The sequence below is a fragment of the Canis lupus genome, chromosome 8 (genome assembly GCF_048164855.1).
Source record: "Canis lupus baileyi chromosome 8, mCanLup2.hap1, whole genome shotgun sequence".
Lineage (NCBI taxonomy): Eukaryota > Metazoa > Chordata > Mammalia > Carnivora > Canidae > Canis > Canis lupus.
In genome coordinates, this window is record NC_132845.1 from 28,625,504 (window position 1) to 28,647,784 (window position 22,281).

At 39.2% G+C, this 22,281-nt stretch overlaps 1 long non-coding RNA gene across 17 annotated transcripts in view; it reads left to right on the forward strand.

Moving 5' to 3' along the window:
* Positions 1-22,281, forward strand: part of LOC140638053 (uncharacterized) — a 148,189-nt gene that overhangs the window by 113,338 nt on the left and 12,570 nt on the right. For all 17 annotated transcript variants that reach the window (XR_012035173.1, XR_012035176.1, XR_012035168.1 and 14 more), the window contains 2 exons: positions 17,224-17,383; positions 18,537-18,632. This is a non-coding gene — a long non-coding RNA (uncharacterized lncRNA). The remainder of the gene's footprint in view (positions 1-17,223; positions 17,384-18,536; positions 18,633-22,281) is intronic.

Genomic DNA, 22,281 nt, shown 5'->3' on the forward strand with positions numbered 1-22,281 from the left:
AATGAAAATAAGCCAAATAGATCCACGTTGAGATGAAAATAAACCAAACAGATAAAGGCAGAACTGCTCTGATTAATCATAGTGTGAACGCTAGAGCTCCTTCCTTCCTGAATCCCTGGGTCGGCCCAGATCTCAGTTTGAAAACCAATGCACTTGGGCAGCCCGGATGGCTCAGCTGTTTAGCGCGGCCTTCAGCCCAGGGTGTGATCCTGGAGACCCAGGATGGAGTCCTCTGTCGGGCTCCCTGCAGGGAGCCTGCTTCTCCCTCTGCCTGTGTCTCTGCCTCTCGCTCTCTCTTTCTCTCTTTCTCTGATGAATAAATAAATAAAATATCAAAAAAAAAAAAAAAAAAAGAAAAGAAAAGACAAAGAAAACCAGTGCACTGTACGATGCTGATTTTCTCTGGTTTGATCTTTAAATGGTGTTCAAAATACAATACTGCTAGGGGTGCAACATACTTTGGGAACAAAAAGAAAGAAACTAGGACTGAACTTTATGAGAGAAATTGCCATAGAAAAGGTTACATTTGTGCTGAGCCTTAAGAATGGGTGGAAATTTTGCAGCAGGAGCATAAAGTAAAGACTCTTAAGGTAGACATGAAGGTATAGCTACCCTAAACATGTAGCTTGGCATTCTCATAGTGCATCCCCTTTAAAAAAACAACATGGGAGTGGGGAGGGGGTGGGGTTGGCGCCTGGGTGGCTCAGTAATTGTCTGCCTTTGGTTCAGGTCTTGATCCCAGGGTCCTGGGATGGAGTCTCGCATTGGACTCCTCTGCTTCTCCCTCTGCCTATGTCCCCGCCTCTTTCTCTCTGAGTCTCTCATGAATAAATAAATGAAATCTTAAAACAAAACAAAAAACCCAACGTGGAACCTTGATGCTTGGCCAGTGTGGTGTGGTGCAGAGATTAGATTGCAAGACAGGGGACTGAGCTAAGCATGCTTGGCTTGCCAATTTGGTGCCTTTTCACTTGTAGATTAAGAGGATTTCATGAATAACTGTCAAAAGCTCCTTCAAGCTGTAGAAGCATCATTCTGTAGTTCATGAATGATATCTTCCATTACCTTACATACAAACACATAGAGGAAAAACTAGTGCAAGTGTCATGGTTATGAGCTTGGGCTCTGGTACTCACTTGCTCTATGATTGAGAGGCAGATTCCTAACAATGCTGTGCTTCAATTTCCTGAGCTGACCATGTAGGGTTGCTGGAAGGATTAAGTATATTAATGCACATAAAGTACATTGCCTGGCATATATCAGGGATTCAGTAAGTGTTGACTGTAACTATACGTGTGTGTGTTTGTGTGTATATACATATACATATATGCACTTATGTGGGTAGAGCTTTCAAAAGATTCACAGAGTATGTGGAATATGTAGACTTTGAAAAAGCAATGAAACAAGAAAAATCTGATTTGCACTCTTAAACAAAAGCAATTATTTTTTTAAATGGAAAATGGTCTTTTATTTATTACTTTGACTTTAGTTTTAAAAAAGTAAAGGAATTGTACTATCTAATCCGTCCTTTTACTTTCTTATAACTTGAAGAGGCTTATTGTATTTATAATAATTTATTTCCTAAGTGGAAGTAATCTATCCAACCTCTATAGCTCTGTATATAAATAGTTGCTTTGCCTTGATTCAACAAGAAAAATAAGAATGAGGCTAATAGATGCCATGTATAAAATACCAAATGTATATAAAATAAAATTGTCATGTAGGCAATTTTAGGCACGTTACTCAGATTGTCCCATGTATCCTCACAACAATTTCTTGAAGTAGAAATCACTATTCCTATATTACAACTGAGCAAATGGAGATAGAATGAAAGACACTGCCCAGGTAATAGGATTGAGTGCAGAGCCAGAACTCCATCCTAAGTCCTGCTTTTCCAGTTGTGCTCCTTTCCCTACTCACAGTGTACAACCCTCAGCTGCTTTGTGAGGAGAGCTTGGAACTGCCCTGAGATCAACACTCAGTCCTTGTCTATCGATCGTTAGTAAATATGGCTAATGATGAAATCTCCTGGGGACCCAAATGTTCATCAACAGACCAATGGATAAACAGAATGTGGTATATCCGTGCAATGGAATATTATTTGGCCACTAAAAGGAATGGAGTACTAATACATGCTACATCTTGGGTGGATCTTGTAAACTTTACACTAAAAAAGCCAGTAACACAAAATCATATGTTATATGATTCCATTCATATGAAAGTCCAGAGTAGGGAAATCTTTGGAATCAGAAATGATTTCTTAGAGCTGAAGGCGGGGTTGGGGGGAGATAGTAGAATAGTAGCTAAAGAGTGTGGAGTTCTCTGTGAGATGATAAAAACGGTCTAAGATTGACAGTAGGGAGGACTGCATATATGTATGACTATAAAAAAAACCACTGAATTGCATTCTTTAGTAGGATGAATTGTATGGCATACAAATTATATCTCAATAAAGCTGTTTTTAAAATTCTCTGGGAAACATTTTAAAGAAAATCTGATTTCTAGCTTCTGCCTCCCCCCACTGCCATGTCCACTTCTACCTCTAAGATTCCAATTTAATAACTCTAAGTTGGTTCTCTGGAAATATGTATTTTGTCAAAGGTGCCTTGAGTGGTTCTGATGATAATCTATATTCGAATATATCACTGCTTTATGGGGGTGGCTGGTGGGAGACGAAGTAGCTCAGGGTAGACGGGAGTCACTGAATACCAATATCACAAAGTTTGCTTGGGTACTGTTTGCCTAAAAGCAAAGTAACATTCAGTAAAATCTGGAAGAATGTTGTTTTACCAAAACATCCTGACATTTTTGTATACCAAGTTGTTTTTTTTGTTTGTTTGTTTGTTTTAAGATTTTACTTATTTATTCATGAGAGACACACAAAGAGAGGCAGAGACACAGGCAGAGACAGAAGCAGGCTCCTCTGAGGGAGTTCGATGTGGGACTCGATCCTGGACCCTGGGATCACGCCCTGGGCCGAAGGCAGATGCTCAACCGCTGAGCCACCCAGGTGTCCCAATACAGCAAGTTTTTTATTTCTTGCAATTCTGGTGATCTTCTTTTCTCCATTATAAACAAGTTCTAGAAGTTCTTCCTCAGGTGCTTTCTTTTTTCCCTTAAAGTAGCAGGAGTGTTTATAACGGAGTACCCTATTTTTGAGGGGTGGAAGTGAGGACTGAAAAAATTTACTTAATATAGAGAAAACATATTAATTCCATGAGGAGGCAGTATAATAAGAAGGAAGTAATGGACAATAGTGTCTGAAATCTTATATTTTAATGATAGTTTAGCTAAATGAGCAGAAAATACATTTGAAGAATTGACAGTGAACTGGAAGGGGCTGAAATAAATAAGTTTTTAATTAATGTTTAACCATATTTCATGAATTTAAGTATTTAGCCAGGTGCATTTCTGGGGGAACTTCTATTTAAATTGGGACTCTGAAAAAAAGACTACATTTTATTATTCTAAAATTAAAAATGCATTTCAGTTTCTTTAGAATGTGATATGCTTTTGCTGACTAAACAGCATTACCTCTTAGTAGAGGCCCAATTCTATAATTTGACCCCTCTGGCAAATTAAATGCAATTATGCAAACTACTAGGATTTGAATATAATCTAATTAATACGGTACATATGAAGTAGATAGTAATTTCCCTGGTTGAAAACTAGATTGCCTTCTTTCACATTTGAACTATGTTTTTAAAAAAACATTGTCCTATGTAAGCAAGACTTCGTTATCTTATGTATTCTATTTGCTCAGCTCTATGATGGACACAGTTAGAAAAATAAAGCCAAAATTGGAATCTTCCAATGATGACATTTTTTTCCAGAAATTTATAACTACAAATAGAATATTATATGAAACTAGGAAAAGAATCCATTTTGAGTTTATTGCTTTTCTCTAGTGAAGTATAAATGTAACACTACTATAATTTTTTTTCCCTTTAAAATTAGTGTTAAATATGATTTAACGGAGATAATTCTGTTCATTTAAATACAAATTTTTAGGAGCTGAAATTGACCTGGAGTAAATGCCTACCAATAATCCAATCACAAACTTTCTGAATGACATTTATGATTGTGAGATACAGTATACTATTTTTAAAATATGTAAATCACATTAGCATTAATCAGTACCACACGTGCACTAAGCAGAAATCAGAAAAGGTTTGCTTTAGAGCCCTGTCCTAAGAAATCTGAGGAAATTCCCTTTCATACAGAGGAAAAGGAAGCTTTTTCTTCCTACAAAACTGCATTTCATGTGTAAGAGGAGTTTTGGCTTACTAGCATTGAATATTAGTCTTTTAGACAAAGGAAATGTACAGGGTGTACTAAGGCTTCTGGTGTAGAATCGTCATTTCCAAGTGTGTGAACACAGCCTTTGCTCATTTGTTCCTTAGCTTCTCGGGGAGACTGCCAACAAGCATGCCAACTCTCAAGCTGTATTGTGCAAGGATTTCCAGCCCACAAAGATCTGGGCTTTTTTTCATAGGTAATGTCAATGTCATAAAGGCCTCTAAACAGCTGTTGGGGGGAACAAATTTAGAAGGTGGTGGCCTGAGTTAGATCTTTGTTCTATGTTAGAAGAGAAATGCTCAGTTTAGTGCATGAGGAGGAAAAAAGTTCTGTTAAGAATTCTAATACTATGTTTTATAATTTGCTTGTAAATCTGTAATGACAACTGGATCCCCAAGAAATAAAGAAACATTAGCTGTATTTGTGTTGTGAGTATATGTAAAGGTGCTAATAAATAAGCGTATTTCAAAGTGATGTTACCAGCTGTTATCATTATGCCAGAAGTTTCCCCCCATAGGCTGCACATCCCTGGGATGGGGAGTGGTAGCATAGAGTCAGCAAAGACCCCTGAGAGTGGGGTGGGCAATAATCCATATATACATGTAAATTTTTCTCAATTGAGTAATCTTAAAAATCCAACCACTGTAATGTGATAGGGGAACACTCTCAAATGTTCTATATTAAAAACAATAATAGAGACACCTGGATGGCTCAGCGGTTGAGCACCTGCCTTTGGCCCAGGGCATGATCCTGGAGTCCCGGGATCAAGCCCCATTTTGGGCTCCCTGATGGAGCCTGCTTTCCCTCTGCCTGTGTCTCTGCCTCGCTTTGTGTGTGTGTCTCTGATGAATAAATAAATAAAATCTTTTTAAAAAATAAACAGGGAAGCCTGGGTGGCTCAGCAGTTGAGTGTCAGCCTTTGGCTGAGGGGGAGATCCCGGGATCCGGAATTGAATCCCACATTGGACTCCTTGCAAGGAGCCTGCTTCTTCCTCAGCCTACATCTCTGCCTCTCACTGTGTCACTCATGAATAAATAAATAAAAATCTTTAAAAAAATCATCTCATACCTTGAACCTGCTTTACAATAAGCTAGGGTAGAATGAGTAGGTGAGGTATAGATGACATAACATTGGTCATGAGTTGATAACCGTTAATTAATGATTAATTAATGATGGATACAGGTAGATTTAGTATAATCTTTTAGTATAGCCTTCGCTTTCACTTTGTTGGTTTTTTTGAAATTTTCCCTTATAATAAATAACCTTAAAGTTATGATACCCCAAAAGTTTGAGAACCACTGCTTTATTTTTTAAAAAATATTTTATTTGGGGATCCCTGGGTGGCGCAGCGGTTTGGCGCCTGCCTTTGGCCCAGGGCGCGATCCTGGAGACCCGGGATCGAATCCCACGTCGGGCTCCCGGTGCATGGAGCCTGCTTCTCCCTCTGCCTGTGTCTCTGCGCCTCTCTCTCTCTCTCTGTGACTATCATAAATAAATAAAAATTAAAAAAAAAATTTTATTTGAATTCAATTTGCCAACATATAGTATAACAACCCAGTGCTCATCCCATCAAGTGCCCTCCTTAGCAACCACTGCTTTATATTAAATAGTCAAGCAATTTGATTACAAATTCTTCCACCGGATACTCAAGCAGTCAAACTGTTCAAAGCAAAGATTAAATACGTTACTAAAAACTAGATAAGAGATACATTGTCAGTCACTTGTTTACTCTGGAGGATCCAGATCCACTGTTTTTACACTTAACCTAATATTTCCAGAATTAAAAGGAGAAAACAGCATTCATAGATCTCTAATGGATTATAGGATGTATGGATTGAGAGAAATCTAAAAATTAAGATGCTTTTTTCACTGTCATCTGTTAAGTCCTTTTTCATGCCTCCTTCTCTCTCTTTCTCTTCCTCTCCGTTTTTCCTCTAACACAGCGAAATTTACTCAAAGTTTAAAGAGAATGGCCTATTTCAAAATCGAAGTGGCAAACACAAATTAGAATGCATCCTTTTAGACTGTTCCTCACAACCAATGCGTCTTCGGCAACTGTTCTACTTTTCTTTAGCCTTGGCAAGCTATTCAGAACAACATTTCCTTCTTTTCATTCTGATGCTGGGCGATTGTTTGGTGCTGATACGACATTGGCTTTTCCCATAATTTAGCCTAGAGAGTTTTACACTAGGGAGTTCCAGTGTGTTTAGATTGTAAAGCTTTTTCTGAGCACTTTTGTAATAGAACTCCATCTTCTAACAGCACCAGCAAAATTGTTTTAAATATTTTTTCCTGGGAATGTTCATTAAAATTCAGTTCAGTTTTAATGTAGATGGTTTATTATCATATTTTCCCCCAAAGACAAATTGAAACCTGTAGAGAGATTGTCATTTCCTGTTCGATGTGTTGTTGTTCCTGTGTACAATGTCAGCCTTTTCATTTACGTTTATGCCATTCCATGGGGGTAAGTAACTTCCTGATTAGTCATTAGTCCACCTCTTGGAAAACTAACATAATCCAACATGTCATGTGAGTTATGTTAGGGGTAAAGAATTATGGGATCATGTGTAAGTATAAGAGAGTTGCCCTTTATCATAGTGTAGTGTATATATCACAAAATTGTGATTATTTTATATCAGGTTCTCATGTTCTTATTTCTTCTTGATATGCCCAATGAGCTGGTCAGTAGGTTTTATTTTTTTTAAGATGTTTATTTATTTATTCATGAGAGAGAGACAGAGAGGCAGAGACACAGGTAGAGGGAGAAGCAGGCCCCATGCAAGAAGCCTGACGTGGGACTCGATCCCTGCACCCCTGGATCACGCCCTGAGCCAAAGACAGATGCTCAACCACTGAGCCACCCAGTGCCCCAGGTCAATAGGTTTTAAAATGTATTCCTAGAAGAAGCAGGCAAACAATTGTGGGAGACACTGGATTCCCTGAGAGACAAATCTTTCAGTAGGTTATGTTTGCTTTTATAATGAACTGCTATGAGTTTGTGCTCTGAATAGAACTTCTGCCTTCAATAGTAGATTTTAGAAATATCTGCATTTTTAATGCGTATTAGACATCCGGATGTGTTCTGTTCCTATGGCATAATGGTCTCTAAACTTTCCAGTTCACATACACCATAATAGAATTTTGAAGAGGTTTGTGTCCCTCTTGCATGTTGTTACAGCTGAAAATTTTTATTATTGTAAGTACAAATAGTTGCAGAGAATGCAATTTTCTTCATGTTGTAAATATTCTATTGAAAAATATGGGGATCCCTGGGTGGCGCAGCGGTTTAGCGCCTGCCTTTGGCCCAGGGCGCGATCCTGGAGACCCGGGATCGAATCCCACGTCGGGCTCCCGGTGCATGGAGCCTGCTTCTCCCTCTGCCTATGTCTCTGCCCCTCTCTCTCTCTGTGTGTGACTATCAAAAATAAATAAAAATTAAAAAAATTTTTTTGAAAAATAAATCTGCTATATTACTTCTTTAATAGTAATTAATATGGTCTAAATACTGTAGCAATTTAGTGTTCCCACCATCTCCTTAAAAAGTAAATCGTTAAGGGGTGCCTGGGTGACTCAGTCAGTTAAGTGTCTGCCTTCTGCTCAGGTCATGATCCCTGGGTCCTGGAATGGAGCCCAGGGTTCAGCTCCCTGCTCAGCAAGGAGTCTTCTCCTCTGCCCCTCCCCCCTCTTGTGCTAGTGCTCTCTCTCTCTCTCTCTCTCTCTGTCTCTCAAATAAATAGAATCTTAAAAAAAAATAAAAATATTTCCTGTGACCATGAAGCCCAAACTTTTTTTGAAATAAGTGACTATTATAATTATTATTAATATTCAGTTGGTCAAAAAAAGTCATACCATCTGACTTCAAAGTAAACATAATTTTATTAGAAATACATCTCAATGACATGGATGTAAGATGAATCAGGCTTTAAATTTTTTAATTTCTACTTTTTTTCCCTTTTGTTTTGGGTCTTTTATTTTACAATTAGTGCTTGTTATTGCTTACTAGTATATTGTTATTAGTATAGTTATTGCTTATTGTTGGAATGAGACCAGTTTAGCATCAATAAATTCTATAGTTTTATTTTTGTAGTTGTAGATCCTAAGAAGCCTTATTCATATACATAAGTAGATAGCTCTGGAAGGAGGGCTTTTGTTTGTTTAAAGAAGAATTTACTGAGATGCCCGGGTGGCTCAGCGGTTGAGCGTCTGCCTTTGGCATAGGGCATGATCCTGGGATCTGGGATCGAGTCCCACATCGGGATCCCTGCATGGAGCCTGCTTCTCCCTCTGCCTATGTCTCTGCCTCTCTCACCCTCTGTGACTCTCATGAATAAATAAATAAAAATCTTTCAAAAAAAAAAAAGAGAATTTACTTAAACTCTTTCCATTGTTTCTGAGTCATATGGCCCAAATCACTGTGTATCTTCATTTAAAAATTGGAGATTTATTAGTGAACAACTTAATGAGGTCTTGAACTTGGCCACTACTTCCCACTACCTGTCTTCTTGGACCTTCTAAATGAGAAACTGAGATTTCAAAAAGATCTCAAAAGGCTCACCGACACCTCCCAGATCCCACTACCCTCTCAGCCCGAGTGTAACTCCTATTATTTGCTGCTTCTCTGACTAGCCAGTCAGTAGGCGGTCAGCAAGCAATATACCTGTTGACTCGACTCCTCCAGCTTGCATCGAGACAGAGGCATGGTGGCTTCTAGGTGACTCAGTGAGTGGAAGCTAAGCTCCAGATGCTGTTTCTATAGTGGAATGACAGTCTACATGCCTATCTTTATCTGTAAAATGTGGGTAATATTAATATCTACCTCACAGGATTGATTCAAGAGTCATTTGGGATGACACATGTGAGGCTTCTTGGGATATTTAAAACTGTTACACAAATATTAGTTGATCCATGTTGAAGGTATTTGAATATCATCTGTCCTAACACTCTTGGCCAGATAAATTTGGTCTGCTTACAGAAGATGATGCTAAGAAATGTACAAAAGGGGCACCTGGGTGGCTCAATGGTTGACCTGCCTTTGGTTCAGGTCATGATCCCAGGGTCTTGTGGGGAACCAATGTCTCTATGTCTCTGCCTCTGTCTGTGTGTCTCTCATGAACAAATAAATGAAATCTTTAAAGAAAAGAAAAGAAAAGAAATGTACACAAATGCAGCCCACCCATTTGGACCTGTCACTGCTTCTTGTTCTCTGATCACTTGGTTCCTCAGCAAGGATCTCGTTAACCTCAGTAGGCCCCCCTTGCTTTCATGAGCGTTTGGACACTGAGAGTTACTTCTCCCAGCAGTCTCTCCTAAGATAGTCTTTGGTGCTTTGTCTCTCATTTCATGTGTGATATAGTGTTGTGCAAGAGGCCCTTCTATCCTCTTCCTTGGTCTCTTGCAGGCTGGACTGATCACAGACAACAACCCCTCCCAGGAGAAAGCAGATGGGATAAATTATGTATGCAAATAGAAGAGAATTTAAGTAGATCAGCCTGTTCAGTAAAAACAGTGGATAAAATTAGACTTTAAATTAAGGAAGTTTAAGGAAAAGTGACTAGAGGGATTTAACAACCGGTTGTATGCAACTTTCTTTGGGCATTAATAATTTATTTTTCTTTTTTTTTTTTAACTTATTTTTCTTTAAATAAAAATATCGATTAGCAACATTTCCATGGTGAAAGATCAGAAGAATCAAATAATTCTTAACATATAATTTGTTTTATCTTTTTCTATTTTTTTCTTCTTTATTTCAAACTCATTTTGAGGGGCACCTGGTGGCTCAGTGGTTGAGCGTCTGCTTTTGGCTCAGGTCATGATCCTGAAGTCCTGGGATCGAGTCCCACATCAGGCCCCTGCAGGGAGGCTGCTTCTTCCTCTGCCTATGTCTCTGCCTCTCTCTGTGTGTCTCAAGATTTTGCCTCAGATTGAAACTATATAACACTGTTGCAGTAAATTCACTTGTGTGATATTGAGTAGAAAATTCTTTTACAGACTCCAGGGTCAATCAGTTTGCACCTTGAAGACAGGATTTGATGACATTTAATACCGGATAGCTTGATTAAAATGTTGGGAAAGGTTATTGAGTCAGTTGACATTTACTGTGTATCCACTGAGAGTATGACACTGTAGTATTTATTAAGTATGGGGCACTTTATGGATCTGAAAGACTCTTCCGAAGTGAGACTTATTCTAAACCTTTTAACCTTTACTTGTGCTTGGGTCAGAGGGAATAGTGACATCCAGTCATTAATAAAGAAGTGAGCTAGGGGGATGCCTGGGTGGCTCAGTGGTTGAGCGTCTGCCTTTGGCTCAGGGCATGATCCTGGGATCTGGGATCGAGTCCCACATTCGGCTTCCTGAGGGGACCCTGCTTCTTCTTTCTCTGCCTTTGTCTCTGCCTCTCTCTCTCCGTGTCTCTAGTGAATAAATAAAATCTTAAAAAATAAAAAAAGGAAATGAGCTAGGGATATAGGGAATAATATGTTAGGAGACTAGACATAATTAGATATGGGTAACTCCAGATTAACAGTACAGTGCAAGAAATCTTATGGATGCTCAGTTAACATTTGTTGTCAAGGCCCTTCAGACATCCTTGCTTTTCCAAAATCTTTTTTGCAAACAGTACATTTGAGCTTGTCTGGACTCTGAAGTTCATCTCATAATATTTTCTCTTTACAAAAGGAAATACATTCTTAGGTCTTTTGAGGTTGTTGTTTTTTTACATTTATAGTTCCCCTATAACTTAAGTTTTCAAAAAACCTACAGTTGTTCTATTTTTTTTGAAATATTGTTATTGTGGTAAAATACATATCACACTAACTTGATCATTTTAACCATTTTAAATGTACACTCAGTGGCATTAAGTACATTCATGATGTTGTGTCGCTGTTTTTCTAGCTGAACAGAATTCCTAATGTGCCTGTGACAAAGATGGATGAAGTATTAGCTGAGAAGTAGTCACAGTCAGCTTAAAGGATAGACATCTCTTAATCACAGAATACTTATTAGGAGACACAAATATATACAATATATGAATTGAGTAGATCCTGAATACCATCCCAAAGAGTCAGGAAAGCCCCATAGCTATTGTGTAATATGCAGCATGAGATCTTTATTGGAATAGGATTATCTTATGTCAGGCCGACAAAAACTTGGCATTGATGCATAATTAATGAACTGGGAAATGGATTAATGAGATTTCTCTCTAATTAATGTTTCCCTAATATTTGGCGTGAAAGCAAAGCTGCATTAATTAGTAGAGTGGATGTTATGTGTGTGTGTGTGTGTGTGTGTGTGTGATTGTGTGTGGGTGTTGGGTGTCTTCCCGTGGATGTAGCTTCATTTGCTGTGTTTCCCTTTCTTTGCTCTTACCCTCCTTCCTCATTTCCACTTGCTCATCATCCTTGTTCTTCTCAGGACTGCCATTATGTCTTTGTATGTGGGTGAAGGGGAAGGACTGACAGCTTGAGTGATTCCATTTTTAGATGGATGTTTGAGTATATATGAATTAATCAATATTTCCTAATCTGGGTAGTGAAAGCCCTTCCTTTTTCTTAGAGCAAAGAGAACATTATGCTCTGTGTGTGCAGCTTAACTACCATTAATGTTAATTAAATCATGCAGGCAAAGCCCCTTTCTTGAGTTGATAACATGCTCTAGTGTACATCATTGTCAATTATACATCAACTCTTTAATCATCTTGGGAAGCAGGAATGGTAAATCCCCCTGCTGAGCGAAAGCACCTCATGTAGGGATTATTGGCCAGCATTGGGATCTGAACTTAAAATCTTAATTCTTTCTTTCCCTTCAAACTTATTCTACTAGTGTTAATTAAGTCAAATATCCCCCTATGAAGTAAGCAAGTGTGTGCATGTGTGTGTGCTTGTGCATGTGTGTGTGCATGTGTGTGTTTTGTATGGGATGAGGAAAAGGTGAAGACAAAGGAATAGTGAAGGGCTAAGAGGTGGAATATTTCTGCATTCATATTTGAGGGGTAAAAAATGTGTAGTTCATTTTTTCCAAAATCTTGAGTTTGAACATGTCTTTGCAGATTTAGGATCTTCCATGTGACATATAGAGTTTTGTTTCTGGACATGAAATAGTCACTGTTGGAAGATTTACTTCCTATGTGGCTAAATATTTCCTCATTCAACAGACATTCATGAAATCTATGATGATGATGATGCCGTCAAGGAGTTCTCTGACTAGTGGGAGAAATGGACACCTAAACAGGTACTTAAAAGTGCATGAGGGAGTGCCATTCAGTTTGCTAGAGCTTACATTCCAGCTAGAGAGAGATGAAAAGTAAAGCCGGAGGGCTAGGGAGAGGCCACACCACAGGAAGCCCTGTGCCCCAGGGCTCCTATACTAGTAGGATAAAGAACTGCCATCACCAACAAGGATCTGAAATGCTGGAAGTAGAGTTCTCACTCCCGGGAACAGTTAACTTGAGCCTTCCATCCCTTGCTTCTAGCCAGGCATTGAGTCTTCTGCTAGCACCTTGTGCATCTGCCAGCAGATTGGAGATGAGATGGGGGAGTTAGGCCTGGACCCATACTGCGGTGGCACACTTCACGCCTCCCTGCAGTGGTCATACACCCACCTTAATGCCTGAATTCCCAGGACAACAATTAATAATGTCCTCTTTCACTCTTAGCAGTGTCCTGATTTAGACAATAAGTCGTATGATCACCCTAATTTCTCCTACATTCTATTGGTCAGGATTCAATCACATAGTCCCATCTGACTTCAAGGGAGGCAGGAAATTTATGTGATGGGAAGGAAAAAGCAATAGATTTTGGCAAATGTGAGGCACTCCCTGCTGCCAATGTGAAGGAGGTGAAGCTTTCTCCTCTGTACCAATTGCCTTTGAACCATTGCCACTTAAATTCTGATGTTCCTTTGAAACCTTCTGGTTTATTTTAAAAATTCATTTGAATTTTTGAGTTCTGCTCCATTATATGTTTGTCTATTTCTTAAAATAAAAAATATTGTGCTTTCTTCAAAAATCCTCACAAATAATGCTCCAGGAATATTTGCCATGGTTACTTGACATATGATCAACTCCTGGAACAGCTGTATGAATAGCCAGTTTGAGACACACACCACTGAACAGTCTTAGGCAGAAGAGTGAACCGGCCAGATTTTCATTGAAAAAGACCACTCTGACAGCTTTGTGGAGTGTAGATTCCAGGAGGCAAAGAGCAGAGAAGCCAATTCAGATTCTTATAGTTATCTGAGAGAAAGAAGACAAAGGATCTGATCAGTGCTGGTAGGGATGTTAAGAGATTAAATCGGGAGGGCTAAACCAAAACTAAATCACTGATAAATCTGACTACATAAAAATTAAATGCTTCAGCAAAAACATCCTAACATTAAGTTTGAAAGGTGAAGTACAAACAGGAAAAAAAAAATGGGTGACACACTTATGAATGATGAAAAGGTTGATTTCCTAACATACAAATAAGCCTAATATACAAATTGAGTCTCCTATGACTCAATAGGAGAAAGCATTCTAATAGAAAAATGGACACAGCAATTTGTCAAAGAATATAAATGGTCTGCAAAATGTTAAAGCCTTACTAACGACCAAAAAATAGGAATGAGGAACGCCTGGGTGACTCAGTGGTTGCGCATCTGCCTTTGGCTCAGCTTGTGATCCAGGGGTCCTGGGATCAAGTTCCACATAGGGCACCCCAAGAGGAGCCTGCTTCTCCCTCTGTCTATGTCTCTGCTTTTCTCTATGTGTCTCTCATGAATTAATACAATTTTTAAAAAAAGTTTTAAAAATAGACATGAAAAGATGAGAGCTATTTTTTATTATCAAATTAATATAGAAGGTCTCATAATAGCACACAATGTGTGTACAAGGTATTAACATTAGTGCTGTCAATAACAGTCAAAAATGAAAAAAATAATAATTTCCTTCAATGGGAAATTTGTCAAATAAATTCTGACATATCCCCTCAATGGAATATTATGCAATTACTACATTATTGTGTGTATCTATTTTAATTGAAATAGATACTCATGACCCACTAGTAAGTGGAAACAAAAGATTGTCAGACTCCTTGTGTAATATGCCTCACTTTCTGTAAAATTGTCTACACATATGTGCAGGAATGTGCATGTGTACATACAGAGGTATCTGTAAGCCTTTTCAACAAAATATTAAAACAGTGCCTATTTCTAGATGGTCGATTTCAAGATGATTTTTACTTTTTTTTTTCTGTGTCTTTCTATATTGTTCTGAAATTTGAAAATAGACTCGTATCAATTATAACTGTTAAGTAAATAAAACTTTATTATTTGGGGGGAAGAAAACAGCAGTTCTTTTTATCCTTTGGAGTAAGAAATGAGGAGAGCTTGATGACTGGGTATAATTAGAAAGTGAAAGAGAAGAGTTGGTCAAGGATGACTTCCGGTTCTCTTATCCTAGCAATTCTCTGGCACTGGTTGAAGGGCAACCCTCCATTGCCTACTCTTTCTCCCCATTGTCGTTCCTTACACTTTTCAACTTCTCATCTTTCATTCTGCCCCTGCTACTGCTGGTCCCACCGTCGGGTCCTCCGCAGGCGCTGCCTGATTTCAGAATGCTCTCTTCATCTAACTTTCTTAGCTGAGTGGCAGGAGATGAGAGATGAGAGATGTTGCTGGAAACGACTGACCCAAGTCCTGTTAAGTTGGCCTGGGTTGCTTTGATGCCAACACGTGCTGGAGGTCCCAGTCTGGCGTCAGAGAAGATGGATGTGTCCACTACCCAAGTTTAAGAGGGGCCCAGTACTGGGCCCATGGTTTTCAAAGTAGTAGTAACACCCCTCGAGAGGGTAAGGATTACCAGAGGTCTGCAAAGTTTGATGAGAGGCAGGAAAGCTCATTTTCACCTGAGCAGGAGGTTGAGCAGTGGAAGTGAAGGCCAGTGCCAGTTAACAACGTAAGAGGAATTGCCAACACATGCTTTTACAGGATTGCAGTTTTGCCTTACAATTTTTTTTAAAAGCCAGGTTATGCAGACACAAACCTAAATACTATCTGTGCAAAATGTAAATGTTAAACCTAAGAGCTCTTTATTGGTCAAGAAACATGAACAATTGAGGGCAGAGGTGTGTCGGCTTCTTGAATCTTATTCTTGTTGCCATTTGAGGCTGACTCATCCCAGCCTTCAAGGGCCAGGGCATTTCTTAGTATGCATTGAACTCATGCCAAACTATTGTTTCACACTGTTATTGTCTAAAAGACAACGTGTACTAGAAACGTGAAACAGGAAATGTCCATCTGAACTTATTACGGTAGAAGAAATTTTCCAGAGTCCATATGCTGATGTAATTATTTTCAGATATTTTTTTAAAAGGTATTTAGTGACTAGATCTTTGAAACAATGTCTTCACTGTCCTGGGCAGAGTGTATAAGCTGTCTTGTAGAAGAATAGAGCCCTACAATTGCCACAATAGGGTTTCACATTGTTTTTGTATTTGGTTTCAAGGATTTTTTTTTATTTGCTCAGTGTGTGTGTGTGTGTGTGTGTGTGTGAAGTAAATGTATATTTGAATGTCTTGATCTCTATTTTCTTTGAAGGGTCCTTAATTATTTTACACTGAATTTTTTCTCCATCCTCAAAGTCCATGGCACATATTCTATTTCCTTCTTCCAGGACTGTGCTTTGTGCCGTTTCCTATAAATAGCAGTAGGCAGCTTCAGTAGACACTCGCTGGTTGGTTCAGTGTTCTTACAGTACTTATAGTGGATATTTCTTAGCATAATTAATCTCTTTGTTAAAAAATTTGGTCCCATTCTCATCAGCACCAATGTGGTGCTTTGAAAGGAACTGAAATGCTGTACTCTTTCAAGGGTTGAGGATTAAAGCTTAAACTGGGTCTCGGGATAAGGTGAAGGGGAAAAAGCCCTCACAAATATGGTAATTTTTTCTCCTGAGAAGTAAAAAACAACTAGCTATACTCTAGAAAAGAAAGGAAATAGTAATTACGATCTTTTCTCCCCTACTCTGTACACTGTTGTCAGTTGAGAGCAAAGTAGAAGCCAGCCAGTTTTTTAGTTCCACAGTGTATTTAAGGACAGGATTGGATATATAAGCATCAAGAAGCAGAGGTCTTAATTCAGGTATGATTGTGTCTTTTCTTTCTTTTAATTTAAGTAACGTCATACTGTTTTATGTTTGTTTGAGTCTGTGATCTTTTTTCATCCTATACCCTATGTACCTAACAAGCTCCTATGTACCCAACAAGCTCCATTTCATCCCATTTTGCAATTCTTCTTTTTCTTCAGTTTTATAGAATCCCAGAAATCCTCTTTTCGAGTTAAAATGCTGTCACTTAGTAGCATTAACTCTAATGTCAGTTTGAACTTCTTTTTTCCAGCACACTCTGCAGCGTGAAATCTTGAGAGTAACTGTAGAAAATGAATGATTGGTGTTCAGCCAAGCTTTGCCTGTGTCTTTCCACGACCAAAAACAATTAGGCGGAAAAGGAAAAATTCAATTGGCTATTGTTATCTGCCTGGTCCAAACAGCCTGTATGAATATTTTGAGAACTTTTTTTTGTACCTTGATGGTTGTGTTTTCATTATGTAGCTATAGCAAGAAGATTTCAGTGAGAAAGTTTCATCTTTTAAAAAAATAGCGATTTGAGAAACAAATGAGGTCAATGGGCTTCTTATTTTAGGAAGGGGGGTAGTAGGGACGATGGAGTAAGAGGAAGTCCTATGTCAGAGGGCTCTGTGCACACTTTCCTGACATACCTCAGCTATGTGTAAATGCAATCTGTTATTTTAACTATTCACAACAGTTGCGTTTTGTCCTTTCTCACATTAAATTATAAAACCAATAACTAAATACGGCAAATCTTTATTTTTCAGATTCCTCCCCCAACTCCCCCAGTCTCTAACAGGTTGCATTTCATTTTTTCCCAAAGACCTCAAAAGCTACCAGATTATTGTTAAAAAAAAATAAACACGTTTTGAGAGTCTACTGACCATCAGCCAGAGGGAAGGTTCTGAGTCATCCAAGTTCTCCAGCTGGCAAAGAAGTATGAAAAAGCTCCTGGCCAGATCTGTAGATGCTGGAGCATCCGGGTAAGTTGGGGAAGCACATTCATAGAACCCAGTGAAGAAATGAGATGGTAAACACAAGCAGTGCGTTTCTGTGCCTCAAGTCAAAGCTCCATATCCAAAGGATGTAAGAACTTAATTTTTTGAGGGGAAGTGGGTGGGGGAATGGGGGACTGACATTAAGGAGGGCAAGTGATGTAATGAGCACTGGGTGTTGTATGCAACTGATGAATCACTAAACTCTTATCTCTGAAACGAACAATATACTATATGTTAATTAAATTGAATTTAATAAAATAAAATTAAAATTTTTTTTCTTCCCCTCCTCTAGCTTATGTATTTAGATTTTGTATTGAAAAAAAAAAAAAGATTTTGTATTGAAATGTTCCCTAGGGACGCCTGATGGCTCAGTGGTTGAGCATCTCCCTTCGACTCAGAGCCTGATTCCAGGATCGAGTCCCACAGTGGGCTCCCTGCAGGAAGGCTGTTTCTCCCCCTGCCTATGTCTCTGCCTCTCTCTCAGTGTGTCTCTCATGAATAAATAAATAAAATATTTAAAAAAAGAAATGCTCCCTAGATTCATAAAATATTTAAGGAATACAGAAAGAAGAAAGACTCAGGAATCAAAGGAAAGTCACCTAACAACTTCTATGGGGTGTGTACAGAAAAGCAGGCTCCCTCCAAAGCCCAGTGTTAAATTAACCAGCACTACTTTCTCACCATGTTCTGATTTTTTACTGAATGCAGTGAGTGCAGGAACCCTGAGCAGCAAACATTTATGGATTTCATCTGGGCAAGCACCTATCTTAAAGTTCTGATTTCTAACGGTGTCAGGCAGATTGCTTCAGTAAATTGTACAGTGAATTTTTGAAGTTAAAATTGCAACTTAGAGACACCTGAGTGGCTCAGCGGTCGAGCATCTGCCTTCTGCTCAGGGCTTGGATCCTGGGATCCAGAATCGAGTCCCACATCCACCTCTCTGCATGGAGCCTGCTTCTCCCTTGGCCTGTGTCTCTGCCTCTCTCTCTCTCTCTCTCTCTCTGTGTGTCTCTCATGAATAAATAAATAAAATCTTTTAAAAAATAAAATAAAATAAAATTGCAACTTAAATGTTTACATGTTTGTGGTTTGCCTGAATATTTTCAGAGGAAAAAAATTAATGCTACTTATTTTTCAGAAGAGGATGTGATTACAATACCAAAATCCACCAAATGTGAAAGAGTGGAGGAAAACTGTCAGGTGACAACCAATTCTTTTTATTCCAGAGATACAGGTAAGGAATATGAATATCTATATACATGAGAAACTAGAAACTGTGGTTGCCTTTGAGAAAAAGAATTGAGGGTCTAGCAGTCAGAGATACTTTGCATAGTTTGTAATATTGTAATATTTTAATTTCTTTCCTTGTACATATACAGCTTTTTTAAAAGAACAAGTGCTTACCAAGTGCAAATATTTTCACTGTTAAGTCTATTTCCATAATACTAAAAGTAAATGCCTGGTTAATAGATTCTGTGCGTTAGCCAGGATGTCCCTTGATTTTGCTTACGTGGTGACACTAGCTCATGTCTGTAAACTCTTTAAAACTCCCAAAGTGATTTTGCATACGTGACCTAATTTGTAAGATCACTTTGTTATTTATTACTACTTATTACTTAGCTCTTCTAGTTTTCTTCTCTTAATATGTGATTATTATATTGAACTGCAAAGTTTTTGTTCCCTTGTACCACACAAAGAAGATATGACGCTGTATTCTTCAGTAGTTTCTAATGAAGTTCTATGTGATACGTTAATACTTTCTTCCTTAAGTATTGGACCAAGCTATAACAGAATTATAAAGGTCAGGCTATCAGAACAGAGACCTTCAGGACACTCAGGTGTTTATTTTGAGAGCCATGTGGTGATCCATCACAATTCTGTTTGAAGTTACTTTTGTCTTATCCCACTGGGCCCAAGCCAGAGTGTTCAATAGGTGACTCTAAGGGTAAATTAAAATACTAATCAAAATTAAATGGAGGGTGTGAAAACAGAGTGGGACTATAGGGATGATGAAATTTGTCCTTCCCTGGGATGCCTAGGTAGCTCAGTGGTTGAGCATCTGCCTTTGGCTCAGGTCACCATCCCGCGGTCCTGGGATTGAGTCCTGCATTGGGCAGGGAACCTGCTTCTCCCTCTGCCCATGTCTCTGCCTCACTCTGTGTCTCTCATGAATAAATAAATACAATCTTTAAAAAAAAAATTGTTTTTCCCCAAACCCTTCTTTGCAGAGGGGTATCACTCCTTTTCATGCGTATAGATGACCAGATAAGGAAAAAAGCTATTCTCATTCCCTGTATTTGCTTTACTAGGTTTATAGATAGACCTCAGTCCTCCTTTTTCATTAATACTCATAGTTATTTGATTTAGCAGTATTGCTGAAATTGGTTCATCTGGCCATTTTGTATTGAAACAGGCTACATAGATGGTGACCTGCTGTGAGCTGCCTGACAACAGGCTCCCTGCAGGGAGCCTGCTTCTGTGTCTGCCCCTCTCTGTGTGTCTCTCATGAATAAATAAATAAAATCTTTTTAAAAAGGATTTATTTGTTTATTTGAGAGACACAGAGAGAGTATGGGGGGTGAAGCAAGAGACTCTTAAGCAGATTTTGCATGAGGGGCATTGTTGTGCCAACCTGATATCAGGACCTGAGCCCAAACCAAGAGTCAGTTACTCAACTAACTGAACCACCCAGGCACCCTATCAGAGCTCCTTTTTTTTTTTTTTAATTTAAGATTTGTATTTATTTATTTGAGAGAGAGAGACAGACAGAAAGTGAGTGGGGAGATGGGGACAGAGGGAGAAGGACAAGCAGACTCCATGCTGAGCTGCTGAGCAGGGAGCCAGACATGGGGCTCCATCCCAGGACCCTGAGATCATGGCTGGAGACAAAGGCAAATGCTTAACGGACTGAATCACCCAGGCGCTCCTCAGAGCTCCTTTTTATTTGCTAGATGATATGCCACCTCATTCATGAATTGTTGGACAAAACCAATAAGATCTTTAAAATCTATTTGGTTGAATTTTGTTTTTTAACATTTCCAAACTAGTTTTTAACCTCAGGAAAGAATCATCCTTATGCAGCTATTTAATACTTAATTGCCTACAGAATGTGACTATGTAATAGGGCAAGGCCGTGTTGCACAGTGGTTAAGGGTGAAGGCTTGGAGTCAAAGAGACCTAAATTCAAATTTTAGTTGTGCCCCTTACCACACATGGGACCTTGGGAAAGTTGACTTAATTTTTTTAACCATCACTTTTCTCATCTGTGAACTACATTTCACTGGAAGAATAATTCTTTTTTTTTTTTTTTAATGTATAAAGTGCATGGGCTTTATATTCTATTATAGCCCCGGCATTCAGTAATGATTCCTGTTATAGTTACTAAAATTTTTTTTATAGTTAACAATCACATAAAAATATGGAAAAAAAAATATGGCAAGTCCATAGAAGCTGACCACTTGCTATCTCCCACTCCTCCCCTTGCCCCTGCCCTGTAACCCACTTTACTCCAGCTAACCACTGTTCACTGCCCTGCACTTGGCTGCTCACCGATGACATTCACACTGTGACACTCAGGGACGAGTTTCCAGTCCTCCTGGAGCTGAGCCATCAGCAGCATTTGAAAGAGTTCGCCTTGCATTCCACTGACTGCTCTGCTCAGGGCTCAGTTCCCCGGCCCCTTCTCCATCCAGTATCACTCTTCTGATGACCTCATTCAGTCTTGGAACTGGAATATCATGCATAGGCTGCTGACCTCCCAAATATATCTGGTCCAGACCTCCCACCCGAACACCAGACTTGTATAATCAATTGCCTGCTTGACCTGTACCTGGCGATCTTAAATGCCATCTTGAACTTGGCATGTCTAAAATCAAACTCCCTTGGGTGCCTGGGTGGATCAGTTGGCTAAGCATCTGCCTTGGGTTCAGGTCATGAACCCAGGGTCCTGGGATGGAGCTCTGTGTTGTGGGGGATGGTGAGGGGGGTGTCTCTGCTCAGTGGGGAACCTACTTCTCCTTCCCTCTCTGCCTGCCCTCCTGCCTACTCGTGCTCTCTCTCTGTCAGATAAACAAAATCTTAACAAATAAATACATAAAACCGAACTCCCTGGTCTTTTCACAGATCTGTTGCTCTCACTGCCTTCCCCACTTCAGTAAATGACAACTTCATGATTTAGTTGCTCACCTAAAAGCTTTGCAGTCATCCTTGACTCCTCTCCCCCTTTCTCACACCCATATGCAAACCATCAAGAAATCCTACTGACCCCACTTTTGACATCTCTCCAGAATTAACAGCTTATCAAGACCATCTCCTCTGTGTCTTCGGCCTCCCTGACATTTCCCCTTGATTATTTTTGGAAACTCCTAACCAGTCTTCCTTCTACAGTTGCACCTCTAGACTCTTCTCAAAAAGTAGCCAACACAAGACTATAATGTTATCCATGTCCTGTCACTCTTCTCAAAACTCTTCAATGGCTTTCAGCCTCACATGGAGTAAAACCCAGGCTGGCCTGGCATGACCCAGCATAACCTCCTGTACCCTCTGCATTGTCCGCTCTGCTCCAGCCACACCACCCTCCTTGCTTGTCTTCCAACATGCTAGACACCCCCCACATCAGGGGTTTTGCCTTTGTTTCCCTCCCCAGAATGCTCTCCCATAGCTATCCATCCACTTATAGCCTCTCTTCTCCTCAAATCTCTGTTCAAGTGGACTTCGTTGGCGTGGTTATTCTGACCGAACTATTTAAATTTACAGTCTCCCTTTGCTGTGTACCTTTGGTCCCTTTTTGTTTAGTCTTCTTCATAGTACTTCCACCATCTGGTATATTATGCACTTTACTATTTATCTTTATTTCATTTCTCTCTTCTCCACATAAATGTAGT